This window comes from Bos javanicus, chromosome 19, assembly GCF_032452875.1.
Source record: "Bos javanicus breed banteng chromosome 19, ARS-OSU_banteng_1.0, whole genome shotgun sequence".
In the NCBI taxonomy this organism is placed as follows: Eukaryota; Metazoa; Chordata; class Mammalia; order Artiodactyla; family Bovidae; genus Bos; species Bos javanicus.
Genome location: NC_083886.1, coordinates 36078098 through 36101968, shown reverse-complemented (window position 1 = coordinate 36101968; position 23871 = coordinate 36078098). Strand labels below are relative to the sequence as shown.

The following is a 23871-nucleotide window of genomic DNA, read 5'->3' as shown; positions in this document are numbered from 1 at the left end:
CCAAAGACACAGAAGGGTTTATGTCCAAGGCCAGACTGCGGGGTGAGTGGCTGGACCCTGGGCTGGAGAAGCCTGGTTTGGTGTGTGTCCGCCGTCAATGGTCCCCTGTTCTGGCCACATGGAGAGCCATAGGGCCTCCCTGCCTCAAGAGGCAAGCGTGGTACAGAAATGGGCTGGTGAGGGTTACTCAGGGGACACCTTGGGTACAGAGACCCTGGGAGGCCTAGGGTCCACTCACTCTGCCCGGAGTGGGGGTGACAGAACTCTGTAGCCTCTGCTCCGGGCACTGCCACTGCTCTACACACTGCAGTGAACACTGCTGTGCTCACACACTGCTGTGCTCACATTGCTGTACACAGATCCACCTTTTGGGGTTTGGATGAGGTGTAGACATTGTTCCCCACCAATACCAAAAGAAAAAGTACCATGCCCTGCAAAGCCAGTAGTAGCAGAGTATTAAACCAGAGCTTCTGGAGCATTGGTTTGATCCAAACCTTGGAGTTTGTACCACAACGGATTCCTGGACTCAGGCCACCCCTAAACCACAGATCTTAAGGGAAGCAACCCAGAATCTGCCCCCTTTTCAAGCCTGTGTGGTTTTAGTGTTTGAGAAACAGAATGTCAAATATTTGTGTCTCCAGACTCTACTGAGACCCCTGTCTCACACTTCATCCCAGACCCTGGGCCCAGTCCAGGTCTTAACTACAGGGCCTCTGCACACTATAGGAATTGGAAAATACTCTTATTTTCCTTAGAAAAATGTGCTTGTGCATGCACAGATACACACAATTTGCATTTGATTTCAGGCAGTTCTCACACCTGGGCTGAGTGGTCTGAAAGGCTGGGGAGACCTGTTTGGGAAAAGGTCTCCATGCTGGCACTCCCCTGAACCTAGGGCCAAAGTGTGCAGTTGTATAGGTTGTATACTGCACAAGAGTGCCCAGCAGAAATCCAGCCTGCATTACACTGGACAAGCTGTGCAGCCTGGGACCTAGAGTGTCTTCTCTTATCTTGTGCATACATAACATATGGCCTGCCCCCAACTCCTATCCTTGCCCTCCTGCCTCTCGTGATAACTCAGGTTAGGAGCAACAACTAAGTGACAGAAATTATGCCCATTATCACTGATTAGCTGGCTTTTGTAAATTCCATCGTTAAAGGCATGACAAATGACCTGGCAGCCCTCACATGCTGACGCTTGGTTCCTGGTGCTCCTAGAGTCCTGAGCTTGTGTTGTGTAGTGGCTGGGGCTGCCCACAGGTCTCGCTTGGGGTAGGAAGATGGTTAATGAAGTTGACCTCTCAGAGAGTGGGGGAGAAGATGAGTCAATATTTCTTTAGTTGACATGAGTGATTCATTGGGTCCATTTTATGGGTCAGGAAAACTGAAGCTCAGGGAGCTAATCATTTGAAGTGGAGAAGGCCCACCTCTCTGGGGAGACTTAATGAACAGAAGCTTTGCAGTAGGACAGGGAGGAGGTCAAGGACGGGGAGAGGAAGTAGACAAAGCCACACCCCACAGCACCTCACATCATGCAGCTGACCAGTCTAAGTGACGCCACCTCCTGGAGGCCTGGGCTGGCTAGAGGCCTCTGGGCTCACACAGCCTGGGCTTTTCCATCACAGTGCTGTCACCCTGGTTTGGTGACCTGTTTATGCAGCATGTCCCCACAGCCTGGCAGCACCCAGTTCTGGGCTGTCAGCCCTAGACACGGGGCAGGGCACACCGTGTGCATGATTATGAATGATGAGTGGCCAGTTAAGTGGGCTCTCGGCTCCTCACAGCTTTGCTCCTAGCCCACCACAGGCCCTAGCCTGAAATGGGGTCGGGGAGGCTGGGAAGCCTGGGTGTTGGCAGCTGGTGCAGAGAGGAGGGTTGCAGGCTTGGAGTGGACCAGGGGAGTCAGCACTCGAGCCCACTCAAGAGTGAGCTGGAATTTCCTGTTTGCCAAGGCCAAGCCTGCAGGCCACCTTTGCTGCCCTGCCCTCCAGCTCAGCCTGGCTGGAGGGCGGCTGGCAGAGCCCAGCAGTGAAGCTCCGGAGAACAGAGGCTGCTAGACGCTGAAGCAGAGGTCCCTATGCAGGGATCTTTCTCCACTGAAGATCCTCGGGCCCTGAGAGGAGCGATGCCCTTCCCACCCACAGGCTGGACAGAGTCCCCTCAAGGGACACCTGCCTCTGGGGAGCGAGCATCCTGGAAACACTGGGAATCCATGACCCTTTAAAGCCCCCTCCCCAGGAAGCACTCTGAGTCCCCGTCATCCAGGGTTCCCCCACAACAGGGGTGTTTCTCTGAACCAGAAGAGGGGGTATCTCCCAGGCCCCTGGACCTTCTTCTCGGTGTCTGGTCCCTGTACCCTCAGGTGTGACTGAGCCATTGCGGCCCCTGGAGCCCCGCAGACCTGCTCCCCACACTACCGTGTAGATAATACTTAGTGTGTCTCCTGGGGCCCCAGGTGGGGACGAGGTCAGACTCCCATGTGTCCCCAGTGTGTCCCCAACAGGGCCTGCTCACAGGGGGCCCTTGGTGGGTATCTGGTGACTGGAGAGCTGAGTGAAGAAGGGGCTGCTGCTCCTGGGTCCTGCGGAGCTGACCTGGAAGAACACCCCACCTCACCGTGGCAGGACTTCCTCCCACTGGGCAGACCCCCCCTAGAGAGCTCCTTGTTGCTATAGGTGCCCTTCTTGATGCAAGTGCCCAGCAGGACAGGCAGGGGCTCTGCAGGATCCAGGGGAGCAGCCCTCCATCTAGGGTTCTGGGGGTATTCAAGCCCTGCAGCTGGGTCTCTGTGTCCTGGCTCTGGGGTGCCCAGCTCCAGCCTGGCAGAGACCTGGTTGGTAGTGACCCAGGTGGGCGGCAGGCCGGGTGGGGGTCCTCCCAAGGCCACGGTCTTCTTGCCTGCTCATGGGGTGATGTGCCCACCTGGTGAAGATGGTCTTCTGGTGGTGACTTTTGTGTCACTGCTTTTAGCACGGTGCTCGCAGCCCCAAGGGGTGTTGGTGGCAGGGCGGTGCTGGGGGTCCTCCACATTTCACCTGATTCCCGAACCAGGAAATGGGGGCCAGAGAGGGCGGGGCTCTCCCATGTTCTTGGAGCAAGGGTCTGCCAGGACTTTGAGCCTGAGGAGGGAGGCGGGAGGACCCCCCATTTGAAAGTGGGAGATGACGTGACTTTTGGGGACAGCTGTCGAAGTGAGGGGTCACAGTCTGGGTGTGGGGGTGCCTGGCCCAGGGACCCATTTCTTTGGCCCAAAGACTGGGGTCTTGGGAATCCAGGGAGGACAGGGCCTGTCTGAAGACCTCCTGGCTTGGCCAGAGAGGCTGTGGAGGGTTGGAGGAAGCCAGGCAGGGAGGTGGGGGAGGCACCCTCCTGAAGACCAGCACCAAATCGCCTCAGTTGGGGGCAGCTTGGCCCAGGGGAGGCCTCTCCTGCTCCTCCTCCAGCCCCTCGGGTGGGGTGGTGGGCCCGGCCAGCAGCCCTGCTTCCTGCCCGCAAGGCCCGCTCCCCTCGGAAGACTTTCCGCCACTGGCAGGAGAAGGGAAGTTGGGGCTTGGATTTGCCTCTGTGGAGCCAGTAACCGACAGCCCCCGCCACGGGCACCATCAGCACAGTTTCCGGAGCCTACTCGAGACACACCTGCTCGCGCTAAAAGGAGAAGCAGAAATCCATCAAAACAACCCAAGGCGCGGGAGGGGCCCAGACCTCGGTTCCCCTCTTGAAGTCGGGGCTGCAGGCATCTGCAGGCCCCTGGCGTCCCCACCGCTGGGCTTTGGTCTCCCTGTCTGGCCAGGTGACAGGGATATGCTCCCAGCTTGCGCCTCTGGGCCTCCTCCCTTGCCCCCACCCTCATCCCTCCCTTTCCAGAGACATTATAAATCAAACGGCTTAGAACGTAAGGCATCAAAAATTCTGAAACCTTCATCTATTATTAACGCTGACAGTAAATCCCCCCTCCGAGCGTTTTACATAGCAACTGTTACCAAGACTCGCTGGTGGGGCTGCGGCTCCAGCCCGCCGCATCCCACGGCTCTGGGCGGGATAGCGGCCGAGCCTGGACCGGCCAGGCCGCCGCCTGGGCACCCTCCTGCCCTCCCCAGGAGTCGGGGGGGTGCCATTCTGGCAGGGGAAACAGTTTCCTTCCTGCTGAAAACAGGAGGAGGGGTCCAAGCTGCTCCTGGTGAGCCTGCTGGAGGCTCCCAGCCAAGCGAAGCTCCTGCCCAGGTGGAGGGGAGGGGCCCGGGGCCCCTAGGAGGCGGTGCCCATGTTCAGGGCTGGGGTCTGGGGCCTTTGCTCCCTGCTGCCCTGGTGGAGGAGCAGGAGACACAGGAGACACAGGACGGGAAAAGGCTTCGTAAACTGTTAAGGGCTGTGCAGATGTTGTTTACCGACCCACCCACCTGTCAGCTAGACATTCCCGAGTGCCTGTTTGTCTACAGGCGGTATCTGGGCACCAGGGATTTAAAACAAAGACAAAAGGCCTGGGCCCTGTCGCGTCCAGTTTGGAAGGAGACAGACGTGCCAGCCTCTAATTGCATTGAGTGGAATGATCAATGTGTGTACAAGATGGACTCAGGAGGGGCGGGGACAGGAGGCCTCTTCCCAGGGTTTTGATCTGAAGGATGAGAGGGGCCAGTGTGTCTGCTCTGGACAGAGGAACTGGCATGTGCAAAGGCCCAGAGGCATGAGGCAGCCCGGGTGGCAGGTGTGCTCTAGGTCGAGGCGTTTTGGTAGAGGAGGGGACCTGCAGGAGGGAACAGGTGTCAGAAGGTGCAAGACTGTGGATACAGAGTTGAGGGAGGTGATTCGGGGACACTGAGGGGCCGTGGAAGGTTTTAAACTGGGGAGGAACAGAGTTGGATTTGGTTTACAAGGAGCCACAGATGTTGTCTCTTGTAGCAGTGTTTCAGGGCTCCAGGCTAGGGGATGGCGTTGCCTGTAAGTGCTGGAGAAGAGAGACCGCCTGCATGGGTGGGAGGCAGGGGAGGCAGCCACTCTCTGCGAGCTGTCACTATGCACTTGCTGTGTGCCCAGCCCCACGTCACACCCGTGGTCCCTGCCCTGGGGACTTTGCCATACAGTGGGGGCCTGACCAGCACAGACCCCACAGGGAATAGCATGGACAGGTTAAGAGGCTTCTGCTTCTGGGGCTGCCAAGGGCCCGGGAGCGGGTCTGGAGAAGCGAGCGGGTCACAGGGCCCACGTGCGAGGAGTGGTGTCCCTGGTTGTCTGCCACTGGAAAGCGGGACACAAACCAGGACAGACCTGGGCCTGGCCGAGTGGGGGCGTCAGTGGGCAGACTGTCCCCCGCCGGTGACTAATAATATATGTCCATTGTGGGAAACTCAGCAAATAAGCAGCAACCCTGAGAAGATGAGGTTCCCCCCACTAGGATCTCACCACCCATGGATGCCCTGGCTGCATCATGGTTTCCGGTTACTCTGGAACCAGACACGGTCACATGTTTTTTAAAAGCAAGCAGCATCCTTCCCTCCTGCCCCCCTGGGTGACCAGCTGTTCCTGCTGAGCATGCTAGGAACAGCTCCTGTCTCCCCATGTGTCTGGGGGTTTGTCAAGGGTGCAGCTCCCCAGAGGGGCCCGACTGGACTAGGATGTCCAGCGCTTCTCTGGGGGCCAGAGGCCAGGGCTGTCCTGCTGCAGCATCAAGTGGCCAGAACAGAGGCTGATGCCCAGTAGGTGCTCACTCTTCTAGCTGTGGGGAGTGAGCCCTCTGTCCCCAAAAGTGAGTGAGCAGAGGTTAGGTGGAGCCCACAGGGATGCCATGAACTGGATCTGGCAGTAACTGGAGCTTTGGGGTGAGATCTGTGCTTTAAGGGTGTGCAGTGGCCAAGGTAGAGGAAGCAGGGTGTTCAGAGAGGGCTTCCTGGAGGAGGTGAGCCGTGGGATATTACAGAAGGGCAGACTTGCATAAGGGCCTCTTCTGTGTGGACAGGGCTGGGGACCCAGTCAGGGTTCTGGCCGCACGGGGCTGCCAGGCTTGGGAGAGACAGACAAGTGCCTGGAATGTGTGGTATGGGTTCAATGCTATGATGGTGGAGAGATGGACCACAGGGGCCCAGTGATTCAGGGCAGGCTCAGCATCTGAGCCAAAGGCACCCAAACTGTAACCAGAAGTTTGACTCAGTCCCATGTCCCTTGGTCCAGGGGCTCCCAGATGCTGACAGTTGATGGCAGCTCAGTTGGTGCCTTGGCCCCAGGTTCGCTGCTTTGCAGAGTAGCCCCCAAATGCAGGGCCCACACCCAGAGTCCTACCCCAGAGTGGTCCCCCAGCCCTCAGCTGGCAGCCACCCATGGACCTTATCGGAGCAGAGGTGGAAACTGCCTGGGAATGTCCCCCAGCCTGGCTGAGCCTGGGTCACCTCAGCTGTCCCTGGTGACACAGCCCACTGGGCCCACCCTGCATGGCCCAGGCCACCTGAGCCAGGCTGGGAAAGGCTTCTGAGGGGCCCCTACCTCCCAGTCAAAGGATTTGGGGATGGACGGAGGGAGGAGCCATCTGGCAACAAGGTGGGGCCATAGGGAGCAGCATGGGGCAGTTTGGGAGGAACGCCTGGCAGACAGCCCCTCTCTGCAGCCTTCCAGAGCCTCCTGGAATGGCCAGCTTCAGGGCTCACAGCTCCTCATGACTGAAGAGCATGTGTATGGAAGTCAAACAGACCTGGGTTCACGTCCCAGCTCCTCTGCTTCCTGGCTGTGTGACCTTGGGCTAGTTCTTTCTCTCTGTGCTCAGCATCCTCACCTCTACTTTGAGGATCATAACAGCACTGGTGTTGACTCGAGGCTGGAAGAGGTGATCCATGTGTGAATGACTGGCGTACAGCGAGCGGATGAAAGTGGCTGCTGTCACCCTGGTGCCCAGGGAACCCATAACAGAGTCCTCACTGGTCTTAGAGGCTCGTGTTCATCCTCCAGCTCCGGCCTCCGGAATCACAAGGCCCTGGTCCACTCACCAGCTCACATCACTCTCTTTCTCTGAGCACCTACTATGTGCCGGGTGCTGGGGCACTCTGGGAGGCAAACGGTTGTCAATCCTGGTGGGTAGACTGCTGGCACAGTGGACAACGGGTCCAGGGAGGGAAGTCACACAGAGTAGAGAGGAGGTGACCCTGAGCATTTGTTAAGATGATTGAGTCCAGTGAGTGCAAAGTGGGGGTCGGGGATGAGAGAGCTGGTGGGTGCAGGTCGTGCCCTGTGGTTTAGTGCTGCTGGTGAGGCTTGAGAGTTGGGAAGGTGGGCAGGGGGCACCCCTGAAATCAGGCTGGAGAGGCGAGCCAGGAGGGGTCTGAGCATGGGGCAGGGCTGGGAATGAGGGAGTGGGCTTGGGAGGAGGGCAAGCAGGTGCAAGGGGAGGGAGGGAATGCTGTCGGCAGGTGGGAGCCTGTGGGCTGTGAGGGTGGCCTGGAAGCTGGAAGCAGCTGCAACCTGACCTTTCAGCATGACAGGTGGGACCCTATGCTCATGGCTCACCATCCATGGGGACTTAACATTCACGGGGGACTCACCATCCACGAGACTCATCATCCATGGGGGGCTCACATCCACGGGACTCACCATCCATAGGGGACTCGCCACCCACAGGACTCACCATCCACAGGGGACTCACCATCCACGGGGCTCACCATCCATGAGACTCATCATCCATGGAGGGCTCAAATCCATGGGACTCACCATCCATGGGGGTTCACATCCACGGGACTCACCATCCATGGGGGCTCACCACCCACAGGACTCACCATCCATGGGGGGCTCACATCCACAGGGGACTTACCATCCACAAGACTCATCATCCATGGGGGGGGCTCACATCCACAGGGGACTCACCATCCACGAGACTCATCATCCATGGGGGGGCTCACATCCACAGGGGACTCACCATCCACGGGGGCTCACCATACACGAGACTCATCATCCATGGGGGGCTCACATCCATGGGACTCACCATCCATGGGGGCTCACCACCCACAGGACTCACCATCCATGGGGGGCTCACATCCACAGGACTCACCATCCACAGGGCACTCACCATCCATGGGGGACTCACCATCCATGGGGAACTCACCATCCACAGGGACTCACCATCCACGAGACTCACCATCCTCAGGACTCAACATCCACGGGGGACTCACCATCCATAGGGCCGACAGACAGAAGGGAGTCAACAAGTACAGGAGGGAGGTGATTGCAGAGAGTGGTGAGGGCCATGGGGACAGGGGCTCCTATAGCTATCAGGCAATCACAGAGGGCCTCCAGGAGGAGGTGGCTTTGGGCAATGAGAAGATTCAGGGGACTGGTGATCCAGATAGAGGGAACAGTGTGCGCAAAGGCCCAGAGATGCCTGCCGCCCCCTCACCCCGCCACCCCCTCACCCCGCCACCTACTGCCAGCCTGTGCGGGGAGGGCAGGGTGGGAGATGAGATCACAAAGGAGAGCAGTGCCCCCAGGCGGGCAGTGCAGGCCCAGCTCAGGGACTCAGTCTGAACGCGGGGCGGGGGGAGGGGGGGCAGGGGATCTGCCTGCTGGCAGTGAGGGGACCCGCCCACCAGGCAGGAGAGCAAGCCCCCAGCTGTTGCTTCCCTGTGTGACCCTGAGCACGTCACCCACCCTCTCTGAGCTCCTGAGTTCTGTGCGGTGCTCAGAGGCAAAGAGAGCCCCCCTGCTGTGGCTGCTGCCATCACCTTTGTGCCCACTGACCCTGCTCTGGGTGGCGGACTTGGAGGGGCAAGTGGGACGACTTAATGGAACTGAGAGCCCCCTGGACAGGAGGCCCACGGGGCCTGTTCTTTCGGCAGTGTTTTCGCTCCTTGACGCGCTCAGAGTCCTGCCCACGCTGCCCCGCCTTGGTGCTCCTGTCACCACGACTGGAGACTCAGCTGAGGCCCAGGGTGGACCCCAGTGGTGGCCGTTCTGAAACCCTGCTGCTCCGGGCGGGTCCCCAGCCAGTACTGGGTGTTTGCAGCTGAGCTGAAGTCATTTCTCTCATGGCCTCAAACAGAGTCTTTGGAAAAGATGTTCTTTCCCTAGAACTGTAACCTGCATTACCCAGAATAGGCTACTTGGTGGTGCCGTCTCCCCTGAGTGCCCCCAGATCCTTCCTGCACACTGACTTTCCCAATAAGAGGCCCTTGAGGTCATGACCACCCTTAGACACCAGAGGAGGGAGAGTGGGTTTAAGAGCACGCCCTCTGGCTCTGCAGGTCTGGGACGGGTCCCAGAGCTCAGCTGGGGCATCCACAGCCTCCCAGGCCACCCCTGGCTTTGTGGTCAAGACCAAGCCTGTGTGCCTTTACCCCCTGCTGCTCCTGGGGGAGACGATGGGTGGCTGACCGCATGCCTCCCCACGACGGAGCCCCTGAGAGGAGCAGGAGAGGGTGATGTGGGCTGGGCCGTGGTGTCCAGAGGGAGCAGCTGGCGCCGCCTGAGTGCTGGGGCCGCAGGTGGCAGTCCTCTCAGGCAGGGCAGGCCAGGGACATGGGTGCCGGGGGGAGGCACGAAGGCCTAGGACAGGAAGGACCTGGCTGCGTCTGAACTGCTGCGATCACAGTGTGCCTGAAGGAGAGGCCCCGTGGGGTTCACGGCCAGCGCAGTTCCGTTTCTCGGAGCTCGTCAGGGACCAGACCACAGAGGGCCTGGGAAGCCTGGTGTATGAGTGAGGGCCAGAGGGCTCCCGCATGGTAAGCATCCCCGAAGGTCAGCCCCTGGAGACAGGGCTCCACTCCCTGGAGCTGTGTGTTGCAACTGGATGGCAGAGGGATGGCTCTCGGTGGTCACTAAGGGGCCCACAACCACAGAAGCCTCGTGAGGGCTGCACGGCCCAGAGGGAAGGAGACACTTGGGCTCACGGAGCTTCTTATAGTGACATGTCATTTTCAGTCCAATTCCACTGACTAAGGCGGGCCTGTGGCCACCCTGCCTCCTTGGTGGGGGGGGGGGTGGGACATTCAGGCTACCATTGACCGAGGAGAGCAGGGAGTATTTGGAGGTGAGCTGACCTTGACCCCCGGGCTGAGGAGGGTCCCATACTTCATTCCGAGTAAAGCGAGGCACCTCTGGAGGCCTTGAGTAGAGGCTGAGGTCTCATTGGTTTTATTTTTTAACTATTTATTGATCCCATGCAGAGAAGGGCACGTATCCTGAGTGGCCGGCTAATGAATTGCTACAGACTGGACACACCAGTGTCTGACCAGCATGCACATCAGGAGGGGGCATCACTATCCTCGTGTCCCCCCAGGCCTGGCCTACCTGGGATCCCAGTGTCAGCTTGTGAACTTCGTCCATGTGGTCTCGAGGGTCCAGTTGTCTGACACGCCTGGGCTGCATGCAGCCAGCGTGGTTATTTTCTCCTGCGTAGTGTTCAGGCATGCTGTGTGGCACCCCAGGAAAGTCCGGGCAGCTTACAGCCTACAACTAAGCCTGCCAGGAACGTCCGGGAGCATTGGGAACGCAGGGTCTGGGGGCGGTGTGTGGCACTCGTGTTGCTGTGTTTCTGGAGGTAGGATTGCTGTGATCTCGGGGTTAAGAAGGTGCCCCCTGGACTCAGGAGAGGAGACCAAGGGAGTGACCCAGAACAGGAGAGGAAGGGCTGGAGGGTGGGTTGGACCCTCGGGCCGCTTGGCCTCAGAATCGAGCGATGTCCCCAGTGCAGTCTCATCTCCCGTGGGTTTGGACGGTGAAGGTCACACGTGGTCAGTGAGGTCACATGTGGTCAGTGCCCCCAGAGTCCCAAGAAGCAAGGCCTGGATGTGGGCTGCACGTTCAGCCCCACCACCACCTACGGTGATGCATAGGCCTTCCAGTGACTGCGCGCTCGGGGGTGGCAGGGAGGTCATGTGTCTTAGAGCCCGGAACTCTCCTGCACCAATGCACATGTGGGGAGCACCCGAGCCCACCTGACACTTGGGGAGACTGCGGCTGGCCAGGAGGTCGGGGTCCCATGCACTCCCCGACTCTGGGTGCATGGGACAAAGGTCTGGGGTCATGGTTCACAGGGTCACCTCTCCAGATGGTATTTCTTAAAGGAGCCAAGAGAGGGTGATTCTTTGCCCAGCTTGAAGCTGAGAGCACAGATGGTTAGGCCCCGGCCTGTCTGGGACCCTCACCTGGAGCCACCCCAGCCATAACAACAGACACTGCAGCGGGGGCCAAGTAGTGAGCCGGGGGTGGTGGTAGGGAGCGGGGTCTGGCTCCCAGGCCGGGTCTGCAGCACGGGTAGGTGACTCGCTTGGTGGGGCCACTGTGTTCTGCCAGTCCCCAACCAGCCCCCCGTCCAGCTGTCTGAGGCCAGAGCAAGGCTTCGCTGAGATCCTTGGACCTCTGGGTCCGAGCCCTTCAGGGTCGGCTGGTGTCAGTTTTTGTTTTAACAAACACAGTGTGCCTGTTCCTTTGACTGGCCGCCCCTGGGCCCATGTCTGGGTGACCTCAGCACAGGGTGCTCCCTGAAACCCGCACTCTCAGGGAAGCATGCCAGGCGCCGGCGGGGCATCTGGGGAGGCTGGGGCCATGGCCAGTTGTGAGAAGAAGTGTCTTTGTCGCAGATGCACGTGGGGCTCTCTATGAAACCGTCTCAGTGCCGCACAGGAAGAAGAAAAATGGGGCTTTGATGTGGGCTGCCTCTCGCCGGCCGCCGCGATGTCACTCAGGCGCGTCTGTGGCAGCTTTTATTAAGGAGCTGTCAGCTCTTCTCAGCCTGAGACCCAGGGGCTCCCAGGGCAGGAGGCGGCCCAGAGCTGTCTGCAGGAGGCCTGGCATCCACATGGGTGGGAGGGACCCCGGTCCAGCCCCGGCTCCCAGGGGCAGGCAGGGCCCAAGTGGATCCCTGGGCACCACTCTGGGCCAGGTGGGGTGGTGGGGGTGACCTGCTTTGGTGTGGTCCTGATCCTGCTGTGCAGCCACCGCTTGGCAGGGAACTGGGCGCGGCCCCCGCTCTAGGCTGAGGAGGGGGCTTCAGAGGCCTGGAGGCAGCGTCCAGCACCAGATGAAGAGGCCAGAAAGGGTGCCTAGGGGCTGGAGGGGAGCCTGGTCTTGTGGGTATTGGGGCGGCTAGGATCCACTGGGCTATGAGCAGGAGGGCAGGGTAGTGCATGTTTGAGGGGGCCTCAGGAATGTGGGGGATCCCTCAGGGAAAGGTTGGGACTAGCAAGATCTGGAGTAGGGATCCAGCAGGACAGTAGTCCAGTGGATACCAGCCCTGCTTCCTGACCGGCCAAGGGGATGCCAAGACCTGCCATGAGCACCCTCCTCAGGGCCTACGGCTTCCTGAGCACTCAGGCGTCCCCAGAGAACCAGGCGGGGTCATCCCAGGGGCAGCCCAGGCCCCCCAAGCTTTCATGAGCCCTCTAAACCCTCAGTGACGAAGGGAAGGAGACCCAGACACCAGGGGCCCTAAAGCTTTGGGCCTTAGGAAGCAAGTAAACCCCACTCTGTATCCACAGTATCTCCATTAACAGGACTCTGTTCCACAAATCTCTGTTCCTCGTTCATTCCAAAAACTGTGAGCTGTTGATCATTTCAAAAATCTCAGCTCGCTGGAGAAAATACAGAAAATAACCAAGAGTGAGTGTAGAGAGAAGAACAGACGTTACTGCCCGGCCCTCTGGTGCGGCATCTGTGTGTGTCCCCCCCTAGCTTTCACGTCCCGCCTGGTTCCTTATGCACCAGTCCATGAGTGTCTGCCTGGGTCTTTGGAAACAGGGCTGCTGAGGCTGGGATCTGGGGTTGTGCATGCTGTGTGACCTTGCAGGAGTTGGACACCCTCTTGGAGCCTTCGCTTCCACATCTCTGCGTGTAGGGAGGGTTATGGTGGTTTCTTGGGCTCCACTCAGAGCTGACATGGGGGGTCTTAGTGGTTCATCAGCACAGGTTCAGTTGGGAGCCTCCTCCTCAGAGCAGAGTTCATTGTGCCTTTGGAGAGGGGTCCTGGGCAGATCACACCTCCCTGAACCCCCGTGAGCCATGGAGTCTGGTGGTCTGTTGACTTAACATGTTCATTGCTCTCAACACAAAGCAAGTGTGCAGTCGATATTAGCCATCCTTACAGGCGTGACCAGCGGGTCAGACCCTGGTCTTCTTGCTGCGGGAGAGGCGGCTGGCCAGCTCACCTCCTCGGGCTGGCTTTGTGGCTCTGGCTTTGTGGGCTTGCGTTCAGAACACCCTGCACTTGCTCTTGTGTGGCTCTGTTGCTTTTTGAGCTGGAACCAGATTTTTCATCTTGCTCTGGGTCCCTCAAATTACGAAGCTTGCCCTGCTCTTAACAGCAGGATTGTAGGGAGTAGAGCATAGGATGGCCTGGGCCAGCACCCCGCGCCGTGCTCCAGGGCTGTGTGTGAGGGAGAGGTGGGCTGGGGGCTGCCCGCATGGCCGTGGAACCTGCCAAGGGCAGGAAGTCTTGGTGGGAGGTGGGTGGGGTGGGGGGACCTGCCAAGCTGTGGCCAGACACCCCAGGGGATGCAGAACAAGGTCAGAATCGACTGAAACCAAGCCGAGTACCTGTGAAGAGGAGGATAGGCTGCAACACCGGCACCCACGCCCTGGGGATGCGACTCCCCTGCCTCGGGATGCAGGCTCAAACGTCCCATAGCACCCACATGGGGAGAGGCGGTGCCTCAGCTGCCCACAGGTGCAGGGAAGGGGCAGGTTGGGCAGGAGGCCTCTGGTTGCAAAGGCAATTCAGCTGAAAGGAAAGTGGAGGGCCGAGGAGGAGTGGCTCTAACTCAGGAGGCAGACAGGGCATCAGGCAGGGGGCTGCGGGGCCACCCCTTCCTCTCCGTCACTCCTGGAGGGCAAGAGAAGGGGGTCTGGAAGGCTCTGCTTTCTGGCATCCCGAGTTGGCCTCTTTCAGGAGACCTGGCCTTGTGTGGGCCCTGGGGCACTGCCCCCACAGCGGTGGGGGAAGCTGGCTCTTGAGTGGCAGCTGCCTGCCCTGGGCACTCAGGGAGCCAGGCGTCCATGCGGGGCAACCAGGGACTCCATGACCCACAGGGGCCACATGAGGGCATTGTGGGCACCCAGAGTGCAAGGGAAAGGTGCTTCCTGCTGAGGAAGTCCTTCTGCCCTGGGTTTGGCCTGTGGAAGTGGGGGCCTGGCGAGGGGCAGCCTCCCCTGGTCTCAGTGCAGGAGGCAGGGCAGTGGGAGCAGCATGCTGAGGACAGGGACTAAGTAATGGGGAGCCAGTGAAGGCTGTAGAGCAAGGGAGTGCCTGGGGCCAAGCTTGTGAGAGGCCACGTGGTGGGGAGGCTGGGATCTGGGAACCCAGTCTGACCCGTGGCCAGACCTGGGCTGTGGTCGTGGGGACAGGAGGGGGGCCCTGAGGACGCTGAGGGGCCTCCTCAGAGATGGACCATGGGGAGACGGGGGCAGAGGACGAGGTGTGTACAGAGGTGGCCTTAGGGTGACATGGGTGCGCTGAATCTGGGGATCTGGAGCTGCAGAGGGGGGTCAAGGCAGGGGGCTTTGCCCTCAGGAGTGGCCGAGGCTGGGGTAAGAGCAGAGACCACCCAGGAAAGGAAGCCAGAGTCTGAGGGAGAGTGGGTCTCATCAGGCTCCCCGGCACCCTGGTGTCCTGTGTCCCTGGGGACGAGCGGGACGAGCCCTGTGATGAGAAGCCACGGGACTGGGATGGGGATGTCCAGAGTGAGCACTCGGCCCCCTGTCCACCTGCTGGGGGAGGGCAGCCCTTCTCCCACAGGGTGGTGGGGCGGCCAGGCCTCAAGGACAAAGGCAGGCGGGGGCAGGGGAAGGAGCTTGTGGCTGGGAGCTTAATGGCCCCGAAAAAAAAACATAAAACTGGAGAATTATGGGGAGACATAAACAGAGCTGTCAGGCATTAGCTGCAGGGCGACGGCTCAGCCCGGGAAGAGATGCCGGCGGCTGAGCTGGGTTCTTGCCTATGCACGGAAAGACAGAAGTTATCAAAGGAGGGAGATTAGGGAGATGCTGCCTGCACGCTCAGCTCCCTAGCCCAGCTTTTCTCACGCTCTGGCTAAGGCCCCGGCCACACGCTGACCCTGGGGGCTGGGCCGGGGCGGGGGTTGGGGGGGCTGGCAGGGGCGCGGGGGCTGGGGGTGGGGGGCGGGACTCAGGCCCAAGGACAGAGGCGGGCGCCGGCCCCACAATTTATGGTGCTCGCACACCCTGCCATCTTCATTCTCACTATCGCTGCTGATGTCATTAGCCAGGCACTAATGGGCTTAAATTTCACCTTAAACCGTCCCCGTGTCCCCGTGGATGACAAGCATTCTGCTCTCCCCAGCTCTACAGAGCTGCTGGGCGGGCTCAGCAGGCATGTATAGCCCTCCTCCTCACCTGCCCTCCGGGTCCCCAGCAAGAGGTCCCCAGGGACCCTGGGCACACTTATGGGTCAGGGTGATGCTGGGAGCCCCAAGCGCAGGGATAGGGCCCAGGAAAGGGGGCTTCTCGATGAGCTCTGGAGGCCCCGGGATGACCCACACAGCGAGGTGCAGCTGGGGTCCAGCACCCTCCCCGTGCCCCTCCATTTCTGGGCCCAGGTGTCATGACAGGGGTGGTTGCAGGGGGTCCCTGGCACCCTGGAAATTGCCCACCATGTTCTTCTTTTTCTTCTTTGACTGCACCCGGTCTTAGTTGTGGCATGTGGGATCTTCCTGGATGAGGGATACAACCCGTGTCCCCTGCACTGGCAGGTGAATCCCTAACCACTGGACCACCAAGGGAGTCCCTGCCTGCCATGTTCTTTAAAGCCTTGAGGAAGTCTTATTTCGCTCAGGCTAATGAGCAATGGCATTGCTTGGGGTTGCAATTCCACCCACTGCCTGTCTGTCCACCCACCCATCCATCCATCCATTCATTCACTCAGTCATTCGGCAAACACAAGGCCCATGACCCCTGGCTTGCTCACGTCCATCAAAGGCCTAATTAGCTTTCCTTTTGCACCTGTGAGAGGGAACACACGGTGATCTTTAAATACAGGGTGTTTGGAGGACAAAACCTTCCTCACGCTGGCTTTGCAGGTGGAGGGAACTGCTGGGAGCTCTGGGGCTGTGGGGGTGCCGCGTGGACCTGTGGGCCTGTCCAGTTCACTAGGATCAAGTTTGCCTGAGGAGCCAGCTGGGGCTTATCCACCATCAAAGCCGGCTTGCAGGGGCGTCTGCTGGAGCCAGCCCTTTCCCATGGGAATCTCAGGCCCTTCCACGTCTCCAGGGGCCTGTCCTCGCTGTGCTGGAAGCTTTGTCCATCCATACTGAGATAGCAGTGCCAAGGAGGTCTTGACCGGAGGGAGACCACCACCCCCTCGGTGTCAGACAGTCCCTGCAGTGGGGCAGGGACGGGGACGAGGCTGGTGCAGGCCTATAGGCATGAGGAAGGAGGCCAGAGGTGGGAGGCGGGGGGAGCAGTTCTGAGCCCCCACGCTGTGTGAACCCCTGCCCTTGCTGGGCCTCAGATGTGCAATCTGTCACACCAGGGTGTTGACCCTGCAGCCACTGGGGGTGAGCTGGTGGATGCGCTGAAGGCGGTGTCGCCTGGTGGGTTGGAAGCGTGGGCTCTGGGGTACCCCGAGGCTGTCCCTGCTTCTCCCCATCAGTGTTTGGAACCTGCTGCTGAGTCGGTGCTCCTGCCTGACACTTCTAGACCCTCACCACAGCCCCCAAGGCCTCCTGCCACGCAGACCCAGGGAGGCCTCCGGGAAGCCTCCTCTGAGCCTGAGTTCCTGCTCAGGTGTGATTAGGGCCCTTCTGCCCCGCCCGCCCTCCTGGACTGGCCAAAGCTGCCTCAGGAAGTGTGCAGCTTGGCTATCCTTGACCTGACCCACATCCTTGAACTATAATAAAATCAGGCCTCACAGCACTTTGCTATCATGGTGCTTCTGGTCCTCACAAGCTGTGCAACTCTGGACAAGTGCCCTAATCTCTCTGAGCCTCTGTCGCATCATTGGTAAGAGGAGTTAAAATATGTAGACTGCTTCTTAGAGCAGGGCTCTGCACACGTAAGCATCGTGTGAGAAGCAGCTACGAGGGTGACGATGACAAAGCACTTTTCTGTCCATGTTCTCATTGGCTCTTGCTCAACCCCGTGAGGTGGGCCCAGTCTCCTGGGTGAGGACATGGAGGCCCAGAGAGGTGGGGGCGGGGGCTCACCCGAGGTCACATGGCGAGTCAGTAGCAGCCCTTGGGTACTCGATGCTCTTTCCAAAGACACAGGAGGCTCTGGTCTGGAAAAGAGCAGCCCAGAGCCAGGAGGACAGAAGGGCCTTTCTGAGTCCTCTTTCCACGGGCTCGGGCCTGCAGAGGCCTCCAGCCAGCCAGCCAAGTCTCTTTTACCCAAAGTGCCAGCTTGAGAACTCAGACAGCCAGGTCTCACTCTGGCCACTGCCTGCCGAGACAGCATGGCCGCCCACCCAGGCAGGCACCAGCTGCTCCTGAGGCCAGAGCCCGGTTCCTGTCACCCTAGACAGCTCCCAGCTTCCTGACCCCCCTCCTCAGCCAGCACTAGGACTGGTCAAGGATTTTCCTGAACTTGCCCTCTATTATAAAAAATTATACAAATGTTTTCCTCTTAGAAATAACAACTTGCTTATTGGGCCCTGCTCTGCCAGGCACTGTCCCTAGACACGCTGCCCTCCAGGGACTGACCCCCGCGCCTGCTCACAACTGAGGTACTGAGGCCCAGGCCCAGGGCGCGCGGGCGGCCCAGCTGGGACTCAGCCCAGCATTCCCAGACGGTCAGCCGCACCCTCACAGCCCCTGGGAGCCAGAGACGCCTCTGCCCTTATCACGAGTGTTGCCTTTGTTTTGGCAGTTGGAGGGGAGCAGAGTGCTGGTAGAAATGGAGTGAGAAGTTCGGTGTCCCACAGACCGGGAGCCGTCCCTGTGAGCCCCAGGCCCCGTTCGTCAAGGGCCCTGGCCGTGGCAGCTGCCCCCAAGGCGGTGCACCCAGAAGCGAGGTCCTGGCCTCTGTAGGGGTTCAGGCCTCAGTTTTCTCATCTGTAAGATGACGCATGATCGCCGTGCTGCCTGTTGCAGGACTGAGTGAGGCTGCTCCTTTTGGCAGCTGGGCTTGTCCCTCCTGCTGATGGCCACGGCCTGCTGTAGCCTGGCAACTGGAAAACCGCCGGGCCAAATGGGAGCCCGGCACGGGGCGCACTCTCCAGCCATCTTCAGAGCCAGCCTGGAGGGTAGGTATTTATCCACAGTGTAAGCTTAAAATCCTAAGTGGGTATCACAGGCTCATGGTAAAAAATGAAAAATCAAGTACCCCTCCTCTTTTATACAGGTGGGGCCTCTCTGCACACTGTCTACACTGTGGTTTGCTCACCAACCTAGAGGCTGCACCCCATCCACACACGAAGCCCATATCCATGGTACAGACCTCCGCACATGTGTGTTCCTCAGCCCCTCACGGGGACACATATAGGATCTCCGGACTTTGGTTTCTGCATACTGCAGTTCATGCGATGCAGACCACTATGGGCCTGGCTGGGCCAGGGCAGAGGCACAGCTGGTTCCTATTCACCAAAGAGCTCTCTCAGCGACTGCACCGGCTTACCCCCACCTCCGTAACTTGACCGGGGCCCGCTGCCGGCCGGGGAGAGACAGGCATCACATCCACACCAGCACTGGAGGGGCCAAAACGAGTGGTTTCCCCAGAGGAATCCTCCGTGGTCTGGCACGCCTAGGGGCCGAGCCAGCCTGAGAGAACCCAGGTCCGCCCCCGGCCCCTCCTCCAGGGTGTGGCCTCGGGCGTCAGGTCTCTGGGCTCAGCGCTGTCATCTGTGAAACAAGGGTGGTCATGGGACCCACCCGCGGGACTGGCATGAAGATGAAGTTTGTTGTGAAAGTGCTTACTAGGGCAGCGCCGGGCACGTGAGGTGGTGAGGATGGGTCTGGGTGAGCCCTGTACCCACCCCAGGTCTGCAGCTCTTGGGGTCAGTGCTGGGGTCTGGATCTGTTGCCCCTCGGAAGGGGTCAGGGAAGGGGAGAGGGTTTGGAACCATCAATGGAAAGGGGGGATGAGTTTAGCCCAGTTTGCCACTGTCCTGACAGGGCCACTGAGGCCCAGGAGGCCTAGACTTGAAGTGACCATGGGTTCAGCAGCATGAGCTGCCCTTCAGTGCCACCAGGAAGCAGGGCTGGGTGCAGAGTCTGGGGGGCGGGGGAGCAGAGCTGCAGGACCCCGGCTCTGAGACAGACGGCTCGGGAACACGGAGCCACAGGCTAACGCCAGGTCCTGGGCAGCCCTCCTTGGACAGGACAGGACTCAGAGCCCCTCGCTGAGCCCAGCCTCCTCCAGGGGCTGAGAGCTTGCTGCCCTCTGCAGCCCCCAGGCCAGCAGGCAGCCTCACCTGGGAGCTCGTTAAGAGTCACAGAAACCCAGACTCTGCCCTCCACCCAGCTCACACACAACAGCGGCAGTCCAGCTGGGAGGACAGCTCATCTGCCATGGGGGTCGGGACACGTCTGAGCACAGACCTTAACCCTGGGTCCCAGCCCCCGGCCCCGGCCCCTTCCTGAGGACCTGCTCTGTTTTACCCTTAGCTCCCTGGGAGGCAGAGGCAGTGCAGGGTCTGGCTCTCGCCCCATGGGCAGCGCTGGAAACCGCTGCTGCTTGTGCTTCCTCCACCAGGCACCAAGCACGGCATCTCTGCCAGTCTCACGGACCCGCGTCGGCGTGTCGGGGTACAAGCAGGCTTCAGTTGGGGAGCGTGAGGCTCAGAGAGGTGAAGTGAGCGGCCCAAGGTCACCCAGCATGGTGTGCAGAGCTGTGTGGCATCAGAGCCCAGGTCTTTACAGGATGGGGACCAAGTTGGGCCAGGTGACAACTCCCAGTATTCCAGAGCCACCAGCGAGCCCCCACAACTGGCCGATGTGACTCTGACATCTCTGGAGCCCCCGTCTCGATAGAAGACTGCCCTCTCCCTGTGGTCAGCGCAGAGCTGGCCAGCAAAGATTCTCCCGCAGCTTTCCAGAACAGGCTTCCTGGGGTCGGGCTGAGTTCACTGCGAACAACTGAGAGAGGCGCTTCCCAGACACCTAGTGACCGGAATCTGGGGTGGGCCAGGAGATCTGGTTTAGTTGGAGGGGAGGCCCGAGAGGGCCGGGCCTGGGGAGAAAGAAACATGCTTTCAGCTACAAGCACAGAGAATGGGCAGAAAGTATCCTGTCCGTCCTGGGAGAGAAACAGAGTGCTGTTCAGAACAGCTGGACGCTGGAGTCAGACAGCTGCCCTCTCCTCGGTTGCGCCCCCCAGCACCTCCACGTCTCACGGCTGCATGGAGGAGAGGAAAGTCAGCCAGGACAAAGCAGCAGCCGAAAACCAAAGGCAAATATTTTCCGTCCTGAGGAGAGCGGTCCCAGGCTGCCTCCAGGTTTGAGCTGGTGGTTTGCTTTCCCCAAAAGCCAGTGCTTCTGGTCACCAGGCGACGTGTTTAGGGGGGCTGCCCAGGATCCACCTGGTTTTGGGGAGAGCAAGGAATGGGGGGCAGAGGGAGCAGCAGAGCATCCATTCAAGCCTTGCCCGGAAATGGAAGCTCCCTTCCCAGCAGAGGGGCAGCAGGGGAGCCCAGAGCACAGGGTGGCCCCAGCTGTTCATCTGGCAGAGTCCCCCCAACCCAGAATCCAGCCTTGAGATGGAGACTCCCTCTCATATCAAAATAGGAGCTGCCTGTTTGGGCGACGCAAAACTGCCAGGCCCTATGTGAAGTTGTGGTTTGTCCTAACCAGCCACACACGTGTGAAGAGCTTGTGACATTCACATCTGGGCCGCACATGAGGTTCCTCCTGGGACCCTCAGTAAGACCCTCATCACCAGGGTGGCTGAGTCTGAAGGGGTTGGGAGGGGCTTGGGGGGAGGAGGAGATTGTGCGGGTAGTTGGTGCACAGTGTGATTTCTCTCCAGCTCTTCACCACACCAGGCCCCTGCCCTTTTTTTCTCCCAAGAAAAACAGTTTTCTGAAATTTCCAAAGGAGCGAACCAGGGCCTCCCTGTCATCCTTGGCCCTAGAAAGGGAGGACTCCTACAAGCTGGGGTGGGAGGAGCTAGGAGCCCTGTCCCCACCCCCTTCCCCAACTCCAGGGCTCAGTTTCCCCATCTGTGAAATGAGAGGTTACATCACCTTCCAGATGGCAGCTTGAGGGTCAACGGTATGATCTGCCAAGGCCCTAGGAGGGGACGGACACGCTGTCCTGCTGTTACACCTGCTTCCGTGGTCTGAGGCTTACTGAGAATTTTCAAGACCTGGGGGAGGCCCCAGGCTCTGTATCCAGGCTGGTTGAGGAGAGAAGCCCGGTGACAACCCCCCTTTGCCCTGCCAGGCTGTGTGTGTGCCCAGGGGATCCCTGCTCTGTCCTCAAACCTCCTCCTGTCCAGGCCAGGCTGGGCCTCCCAGATGGCCAAGGGTGTCAGCAGACCAGCTGTTCTCACATCTGTATTCCACCCCAGCTCCAACCGGCCAGGCTTCTTACCTCTGCAGTAATTTTGGCCAGAGGCTGCTACCCTGGGGTGGGAGCTGCGCCTGTTTGCTCCCCACCGCCCCGCCCACCCCATTCAGCTAGTCCTGGGAGAGAAATTTGGCCCCAGTTCCCAAATATGCCCTGTTCTTTGCTGCTACTGGGCCAGCACTCCGGGCGGGAAGGCCCTTTTGCCTCTTCCCAGCAGGCCAGACCTCCAGTCTACCCCCCACCCCTGGAGGCTCTGCAGCCGGTTTCTCTCGGCACCCCCCGCCCCCCCCCTACCCCGCTTCAGAAGGGAGGTGGTCAGGGGGTCGATGCCTGAGCAGTCTGGAAAATGTCAAGTGACTGATCCAGCCGAGGCCCCCAGGGGGTTCTGGGTCCAGCCCTATCCTTAGCTGCCCCCTCTCTGGGGCGAAGGACAGGCTGGGGTTTGGGTGGGTGGCCTTTTGGCGAGCAGGGTAATGGGAGTGGACGTGGACTTCCTGCGCCCCAGGCCTCTGAAGGAGGGGGCGGGGGTCTGGGCTGCTGGGGCTGCTGGGCCTGCTGGGGAAGGGGCCGGGAGGAGGGGGCAGGCTGGGGGAGGAGCGCCCCCCCCCCCGCCCCCCCCCCCCCGCCCCCTGCGCCCCAGGCCGGGCCTGGCGGTCCGCCTTGAAGTCGCCGGTGTGCAAGGCCGCTGCTGTGTAAATGGTGTGTGTGTTTGGAGCGGCTTAGGGAGGAGGCTGGAGATGGGGGAGGCAGCGCCCCACTTGGCGCCGCAGCTGCCGGAGGGTCCGCGTGTTAGAAGCTCCAGCTTCGTGGATGATTGAAGAAGGGTGGGCGTTGAGGAGAGAAGGACGAAATCCAGAGGGGGTCTCGGCGCCCTGACTTGGCCGCCCCGCGTCTGCAGAGGGAGAGCTGAGCGAGCGCGGAGGGAGGCGAGGGGACGAGCGCGCCGGGATCCCCGCCCCCAGCCCAGCCGGTTCCAATATTTCGCAGAAAGGCACGCGGCTCCTAATCGGTCCTTTCCAGGCTGAGATTTAGCCGCGCGATGCCCGTGCAGGGGCGGGGGCCGCGGGCCGGGGGAGGCGCTCGGAGTCCGGAGGCGCTGAGCGAGGTGAGGAGCCTGCGTCCTCGGCTGCTTGGGGGGGGGGGGGGCGGGGGGAGGCGGACGGGCGCGCAAACCCGAGAGGCTGGGAAGGAAAGGGGGGCAGGTTAAAAATAACCCTCTCCGGCTGGGAAGCTCGCGCGCGCTCTCGCCTCGTTCGGTGCCAGAGGACTCCAGGGGAGGTGGCGTTGGGGAGGGCAGAGCGGGATTCCCCCTCCTCGGCGGGCGGGGTGCCCGCCTGCGTGCCGCGGCTGCACGTGTGCGGGGCCGTGCGCCCGGGCCCCCGCGCCCGGCCGGGGCGCCCCCTCCCCGGGACCGGGCGCAGCTGGCGGCGGAGGGAAGCTTCGCTCCATTATTCATTATTTACGAGCGTTAATAGGTTTGAGGCGCGGGCGAGGGCACGGTGGGGACCAAGGCACTCGGGCCCGGGATGCGGAGGGAGGGCCGTGCCGCCTCGAGGAGGGGGTCTTCGCGTAGGCCCCGGTGTTGGGGGCGCTCCTTTGCCTGGCTCCTCTCCGCCCGCATCGAGGCGGCGCGGAGCGCCGAGAGGGGAGTGCGGGCCTTTGATTGCGGCCGTCGGCCTCTGTCCTTAGCGTCCTCGCCCTTCCCGGGGCGCTGGGAGGGGGTACAGGCTGTACGCCCCGCCCTGCGCGCCCCTCGCGGCCGCCGCCGCCGCCGCGTTCCCGACGCAGCCCGGGCCTCATTTATCATCATCTTTGGTCAAGTGGAGTGTGCAAGGAACAGCTGCTTCACTCGGCTGACTTCCGAGGGCGGCTACAGCGGGAATCAGGGAGATGAATGATGGGGGCCGGAGGGGCGCAGCCCCCGGGGTCCCAGCGCAGGCCGGAGGGAGGCGCGCGGTGTCTCCGCCACCTCCGCCTCGTGGCGAGAAAAGCGCCCCTTCCTCGCTCCCGGCGCCTGCGATCGCGGGACTGCGGCCGGGGGCGCCCCAGGAGGGGCCGGCGCGCGGCTGGCGGAGCCCGAGGTCGCCGCGACCTTGCTGGGGTCAGCGGGTTGGGCGGCGGAGACGGCGGCGCGGCGTCTTTGGTGGCGCTTTCCGGATTGGCGCAGAGGCCGGGAAATCGGGCGGGGGCGGGCGGGGGAACACACATAGAAGGTGAAATTTTACCTGCCCCTGAGGGAGTCCTGCGGATTTTCTCCGGCAGCGGCAGGAGCTCTGTCTTTGTCTTACACGCCTGAAACATCTGTTGCGGGGGGGCCGGCGAGGCCGCAAGCGCCCCCGCACGCCCCCCATCCTCGCCCCATCCCCCGCTCGGCCGGCGCCCGCGCCGCGTTAACCCTGCCGACGCTGGGGCGCTAGCCCGCCGCCCCCAGGGGTGCGTGGGAGCCGGG

The 23871-nt window shown here is 61.0% G+C and overlaps 1 protein-coding gene across 3 annotated transcripts in view; it reads left to right on the top strand.

Moving 5' to 3' along the window:
• RAI1 (retinoic acid induced 1) overlaps positions 1–23871 on the top strand; it is a 103379-nt gene that overhangs the window by 57357 nt on the left and 22151 nt on the right. Inside the window, exon 1 of one of the 3 annotated variants that reach the window (XM_061391208.1) lies at positions 22059–22527. The exons of the other annotated variants lie outside the window; for them this stretch is intronic. The gene's annotated coding sequence lies outside the window, so the exon portion shown is untranslated. Of the gene's footprint in view, positions 1–22058; positions 22528–23871 lie in introns of those variants that run through there. 3 annotated transcript variants of the gene reach the window in all.